General features: G+C 27.1%; 1 protein-coding gene across 1 annotated transcript in view; it reads left to right on the top strand.

Moving 5' to 3' along the window:
* Positions 1-7,500, top strand: part of LOC137642728 (CD109 antigen-like) — a 231,099-nt gene that overhangs the window by 126,461 nt on the left and 97,138 nt on the right. The gene's annotated exons all lie outside the window — the stretch shown is intronic.

Raw genomic sequence — 7,500 nt, 5'->3', positions numbered from 1 at the left:
GTTTGTTGTAAATGTTCCTTAAGAAACTTTTTTTGTAAACGCTCCTTTGCGAATGTTATCAGGACTTTTACGAGTAAACATGGAATATTTACTTTGTGTTGAAGTATTCACACCTAACTATCGTAAATGCTTACGTCTTGTAAAAGTTTTCTCTTTGTTAAGTACAACCAGAGTCAAGAGACAAATGCATTTTTAATACCTAACCAAAAATGTGAATGGCCCTAATTTGCATTATGACCAGCATCAACGTAATCTTCCAAAGTCACGCTTCTCTTATTCGCAAATTTAGCATTGTGGGGCTATTGTTAGCAACTCTGCATTGGTGGATAATCGTTTCGGCCATTTTGTCATTATAGACAGTCTGATAATTGCTGGCTTTTGTGTTTCTAACAATGTCCGATTACCGAATACATGTTATTGTTCAAAAAGTTGTATTTATCTTGGATAATCCCAAACTGTTGGAAATTTCTTTAATGTTAAGATATAAAAAAAATGGTGTGCGTTCATATTCTTTATTAACTCGGCAACGAAGTTAACTGACTAGTTAATTTGAGAGGTAAGTTGGATGAAGAGTTGTGGTGATCTATTGGTAACGTCCCTGCCTGGTAATCTGCCGGACTGGGGTTCGAGTCCCACTCAACCTTCATATTTTCTTGAATTATTCACAACCTTACTATCCTTGTAAGGTTTGGATGAGGGGTTTTGGGGAGCCTATAGGTCTACCTGCTGAATCTTCAGTAGCCATTGCCTAACCCTCCCTGGTCCTAGCATGGCTGGAGAAGAGGTTTGGACGCTGATCATATGTATATATGGTCAGTCTCTAGGGCATTGTCCTACTAGCTACGGTATTGACATTGTCCTTTGCCTGTCATTCATGAGCGGCCTTTAAACTGTCGCGAATTGGATGTACAGAAGCGTTGCAAAAGTCGGAATCTGCGAAAGCCAATCATTTGAAGGAAGAATTTAGCTCTGTTTCAACGGGACAACTTATACTTGATGATAATAATAATAATAATAATAATAATAATAATAATAATAATAATAATAATGTGAGATATTGGTTTCATTTAAAGTTGTATGAACCACAAATATAAAAAATAGCGCTGAATAACATTGCATTTAAAACTGAAAAGAGAACTGTATGCATCTCCCGTGTCGTTATATCCTTTTGCCTCAGGTGCACAATCTCACAAGAGCACACAGAATACATGTCTGTTCAATGACAAAACCATGGTTGCATGATTGTAACATACACATATATTTTTTTATGTTTTGAACAGTATTTATTGTTGAAATTTTGTATCAAATAACCAATAATGTTATCATGATGGAAGACACTCCTACTCTTAATCTCACAAAACCACTTTTACGAACATTTCGAAATGAATTAATTTTTTATTAGGTGAAAAAACGATGTCAGAAATCACCCTTGTGTGACACTACATTCACGCTAAGTCAGATCACACATACAACCACTGGGTTTAGTTGTTGAAGGAAGTGTTACGTTATGGTCCAATTAAATTCCGCTTCATAATTATCTAGAGGAGTCACCGGATGGCAAGAGTACTTATCATTCATCCAAGGTCAATCGTCAATAGATCTCATGCAATGAATTATTCACTGTTTATTTGTGCGTTTGTCTGACAGTACACTGTTGAAAGTTTGCCGTACAAAACTGTAAAAATCCAGGAACAAATGTTGCCAAGCATTTACCGTTTTAAGAAATGCAATATATTGACGTAAAGGAGTGATATTATGATCACCAACCCGTAAAAGATAATAACAAAGTAGGGTAAAAATTACGGTCGCCTGTATTTTACTGAAATACGTTTGAGAACAGTATATTTTTACGGAGAATTTTCGATTAAATTACTGTTATTTTAAGTGTAGGTGTGAATTTCTTCTGATATTTTGTATAAGTGGGAAGACGTGTCAGTTTCAAAGGAATTTCTGCAAATGTTTTGTAATAATAATGAGTGATAATGATAATGAATTTAACTCAGAATATATCAATATTTAACAATAGAACGTAGCAAGGCATTGCCATGTTTATAAATATAAAACGACTAATTCAGGTAGAAAAGGAATTTGTTTTGAAATGTTAATTTATTATAAAGTTGTAAAACGAAGTTCGATTGATTCATCTTAATAGAATTATGATTATCTTGGCAATTTAATCTATTTATAGCGATAATTTTCTAAGTATGCACACACACAGACACACACAAACATATATATATATATATATATATATATATGTGTATATATATAAATATATATATACATATATATATATACATATATATATATATATATATATATATATATACAGTAGATATATATACAGTATATATATATATATATATATATATATATATATATATACTGTGTATATATATATATATATATATATACACAGTATATATATATATATATATATATATATATATATATATGTATATATATACAGTATATATATATATATATATATATATATATATATATGTATATATATACAGTATATATATATATATATATATATATATATATATATATATATATATATATATTCACTTGCTCTACTGTACAGTATGTTAGTGTGTACACTAACGTAAAGAAACCGAAAGAAAAAGTTTATGAGAAGCAAAGAGGATATTAGTTGTTGTTAAGAAGAGGGATATGACGTGCAGTGCAGTAGCTGTGGGAGATAAAGAGTATGTCACTTGTTTTCATTGTCAGTTTCTTGTCATCTTTATCTCTCCAGCTGCCTGAATTGCAAACGGTGGACGTCCTTTCGCAAGGTTCTTTTGGCCGAATCTTCCCTATTTTGTGTCGAAGTATTTGCCTGTGAATGTATTTACTATTCCACATATTCATTATTATTTCGAGTCATGCAAATGATTTTAATAATTTTGATAATTGTTATAATGTTGATAATTTTGATAATTATTATATGTTAATAATTTTGATAACTATTATAATGTTAATAATTTTGATAATGATTATAATGTTAATAATTTTGATAATTATTATAATGTTAATAATTGTAATAGTTTTAATAATGATGATTTTGATAAATCATTAGTTATCAAATTTCTTAATAGCATTAAAACTATAGTTATTATTGAAATCACTAAAATTATTATTATTGAAATCGCTAAAATTATTATTATTGAAATCACTAAAATTATTATTATTGAAATCGTTAAGATTATTATTATTGAAATAACTAAAATGATTATTATTGAAATCGCTAAAATTATTATTATTGAAATCGCTTAAATTATTATCATTGAAATCACTAAAATTATAATTATTGAAATCACTAAAATTATTATTAATATTGAAATCGCTAAAATTATTATTGGTAAAAATTATTGTTTTAATTGATGACAGGTCTTAATTCAAGTAGCATTTTGGATAGATTTCTTATCAAAAACTAGTATAGAGAGTTTGAAGTTTTGAAGGCAAATATTTGTTTTGGCCCGTTAGTTGATTTAAGAGTGAAGTGACTTGTATTTCTTAGAATTATGCACTAAGGTTAAAAGGTTTTCTTCATTTTTTTTTTCACGAGTTTTACGAAGAACAATCTTTTTGTTCAAGAGCGAATTGACGAAACATTAAGAATTTACATGTTTTATTCGACGTAATTTTACAATGACTAAATACTAAATATTTTGAGGAATTTTTTCATTCAAAATTTTAATGATAAATATTTTGAGGAATTTTTTTATATTCTAGTTGAATGATTAAAGGTTTTGAGGAACTATTTATTATATTAGTTGAATTATTAAAGATTTTAAGGAATTATTTAATTCTAAAGTTGAAGGGCAAAGATTTAGGTTTTGAGTTATTCAATTCAAAAGTTGAAATATAAGGATTTTGAACAATTATTTAATTCAGAAGTCGAATGATTCAAGGTTTTGAGGAATCATTTGATATAATAGTTGGATGATTCAATATTTTGAGGAATTATTTTGTATAAGAGTTGAATGATTCAAGGTTTTGACGAATTATTTTATATAAGAGTTGAATGATTCAAGGTTTTGAGGAATTCTTTGATATGATAGTTCAATGATTTAAGGTTTTGAGGAATTATTTTATATAAAAGTTGAGTGATTCAAGTTTTTTAGGAATTATTTTGATATAAGAGTTGAATGATTCACGGTTTTGAGGAATTATTTTATGTAAGAGTTGAGTGATTCAAGTTTTTGAGGAATTATTTTGATATAAGAGTTGAATGATTCAAGGTTTTGAGGAATTATTTGATATAAGAGTTGAATGGTTCAAGGTTTTGAGGAATTATTCGACATGAGATTTGAATGATTCAAGGTTTTTAGGAATTATTTGATATAAGAGTTGAATGATTTAAGGTTTTGAAGAATTATTTTATATAAGAGTTGAGTGATTCAAGGTTTTGAGGAATTATATTGATATAAGAGTTGAATGATTCAAGGTTTTGAGGAATTATTTTATATAAGAGTTGAGTGATTCATGTTTTTTGAGGAATTATATTGATATAAGAGTTGAATGGTTCAAGGTTTCGAGTAATTATTTGATATAAGAGTTGAATGATTCAAGGTTTTGAGGAATTATTTTATATGATAGTTGAATGATTTAAGGTTTTGAGGAATTGTTTTATATAAGAGTTGAGTGATTCAAGTTTTTGAGGAATTATTTTGATATAAGAGTTGAATGATTCAAGGTTTTGAGGAATTATTTGATATAAGAGTTGAATGGTTCAAGGTTTTGAGGAATTATTCGACATGAGATTTGAATGATTTAAGGTTTTTAGGAATTATTTGATATAAGAGTTGAATGATTTAAGGTTTTGAAGAATTATTTTATATAAGAGTTGAGTGATTCAAGGTTTTGAGGAATTATATTGATATAAGTGTTGAATGATTCAAGGTTTTGAGGAATTATTTTATATAAGAGTTGAGTGATTCATGTTTTTGAGGAATTATATTGATATAAGAGTTGAATGGTTCAAGGTTTCGAGTAATTATTTGATATAAGAGTTGAATGATTCAAGGTTTTGAGGAATTATTTTATATGATAGTTGAATGATTTAAGGTTTTGAGGAATTATTTTATATAAGAGTTGAGTGATTCAAGTTTTTGAGGAAATATTTTGATATAAGAGTTGAATGATTCAAGGTTTTGAGGAATTATTTTATGTAAGAGTTGAGTGATTTAAGTTTTTGAGGAATTATTTTTATATAAGAGTTGAATGATTCAAGGTTTTGAGGGAATTATTTTATGTAAGAGTTGAGTGATTCAAGTTTTTGAGGAATTATTTTGATATAAGAGTTGAATGATTCAAGGTTTTGAGGAATTATTTGATATAAGAGTTGAATGGTTCAAGGTTTTGAGGAATTATTCGATATGAGATTTGAATGATTTAAGGTTTTGAGGAATTATTTGATATAAGAGTTGAATGATTCAAGGTTTTGAGGAATTATTTGATATAAGAGTTGAATGATTCAAGGTTTTTAGGAATTATTTGATATAAGATTTGAATGATTTAAGGTTTTGAAGAATTATTTTATATAAGAGTTGAGTGATTCAAGGTTTTGAGGAATTATATTGATATAAGAGTTGAATGATTCAAGGTTTTGAGGAATTATTTTATATAAGAGTTGAGTGATTCATGTTTTTGAGGAATTATATTGATATAAGAGTTGAATGGTTCAAGGTTTCGAGTAATTATTTGATATAAGAGTTGAATGATTCAAGGTTTTGAGGAATTATTTTATATGATAGTTGAATGATTTAAGGTTTTGAGGAATTATTTTATATAAGAGTTGAGTGATTCAAGTTTTTGAGGAATTATTTTGATATAAGAGTTGAATGATTCAAGGTTTTGAGGAATTATTTTATGTAAGAGTTGAGTGATTTAAGTTTTTGAGGAATTATTTTTATATAAGAGTTGAATGATTCAAGGTTTTGAGGAATTATTTTATGTAAGAGTTGAGTGATTCAAGTTTTTGAGGAATTATTTTGATATAAGAGTTGAATGATTCAAGGTTTTGAGGAATTATTTGATATAAGAGTTGAATGGTTCAAGGTTTTGAGGAATTATTCGATATGAGATTTGAATGATTTAAGGTTTTGAGGAATTATTTGATATAAGAGTTGAATGATTCAAGGTTTTGAGGAATTATTTGATATAAGAGTTGAATGATTCAAGGTTTTTAGGAATTATTTGATATAAGATTGAATGATTTAAGGTTTTGAAGAATTATTTTATATAAGAGTTGAGTGATTCAAGGTTTTGAGGAATTATATTGATATAAGAGTTGAATGATTCAAGGTTTTGAGGAATTATTTTATATAAGAGTTGAGTGATTCATGTTTTTGAGGAATTATATTGATATAAGAGTTGAATGGTTCAAGGTTTCGAGTAATTATTTGATATAAGAGTTGAATGATTCAAGGTTTTGAGGAATTATTTTATATGATAGTTGAATGATTTAAGGTTTTGAGGAATTGTTTTATATAAGAGTTGAGTGATTCAAGTTTTTGAGGAATTATTTTGATATAAGAGTTGAATGATTCAAGGTTTTGAGGAATTATTTTATGTAAGAGTTGAGTGATTTAAGTTTTTGAGGAATTATTTTTATATAAGAGTTGAATGATTCAAGGTTTTGAGGAATTATTTTATGTAAGAGTTGAGTGATTCAAGTTTTTGAGGAATTATTTTGATATAAGAGTTGAATGATTCAAGGTTTTGAGGAATTATTTGATATAAGAGTTGAATGGTTCAAGGTTTTGAGGAATTATTCGATATGAGATTTGAATGATTTAAGGTTTTGAGGAATTATTTGATATAAGAGTTGAATGATTCAAGGTTTTGAGGAATTATTTGATATAAGAGTTGAATGATTCAAGGTTTTTAGGAATTATTTGATATAAGAGTTGAATGATTCAAGGTTTTGAGGAACTATTTGATATAAGAGTTGAATGATTCAAGGTTTTGAGTAATTATTTGATATAAGAGTTGAATGATTCAAGGTTTTGAGGAATTATTTGATATAAGAGTTGAATGATTCAAGGTTTTGAGGAATTATTTGATATAAGAGTTGAATGATTCAAGGTTTTTAGAAATTATTTGATATAAGAGTTGAATGATTCAAGGTTTTGAGGAATTATTTTATATAAGAGTTGAGTGATTCAAGTTTTTGAGGAATTATTTTGATATAAGAGTTGAATGATTCAAGGTTTTGAGGAATTATTTGATATAAGAGTAGAATGATTCAAGATTTGGGTGATCATTTTATATAAGAGTTGAGTGATTCATGTTTTTGTGGAATTGTTTTGATATAAGAGTTGAATGATTCAAGGTTTTGAGGAATTATTTGATATAAGAGTTGAATGATTCAAGGTTTTTAGGAATTATATTGATATAAGAGTTGAATGATTCAAGGTTTTGAGGAATTATTTGATATAAGAGTTGAATGATTCAAGGTTTTTAGAAATTATTTGATATAAGAGTTGA

Source organism: Palaemon carinicauda, chromosome 6 (genome assembly GCF_036898095.1).
Source record: "Palaemon carinicauda isolate YSFRI2023 chromosome 6, ASM3689809v2, whole genome shotgun sequence".
Lineage (NCBI taxonomy): Eukaryota > Metazoa > Arthropoda > Malacostraca > Decapoda > Palaemonidae > Palaemon > Palaemon carinicauda.
This window is presented reverse-complemented; position numbering and strand designations above follow the sequence as displayed.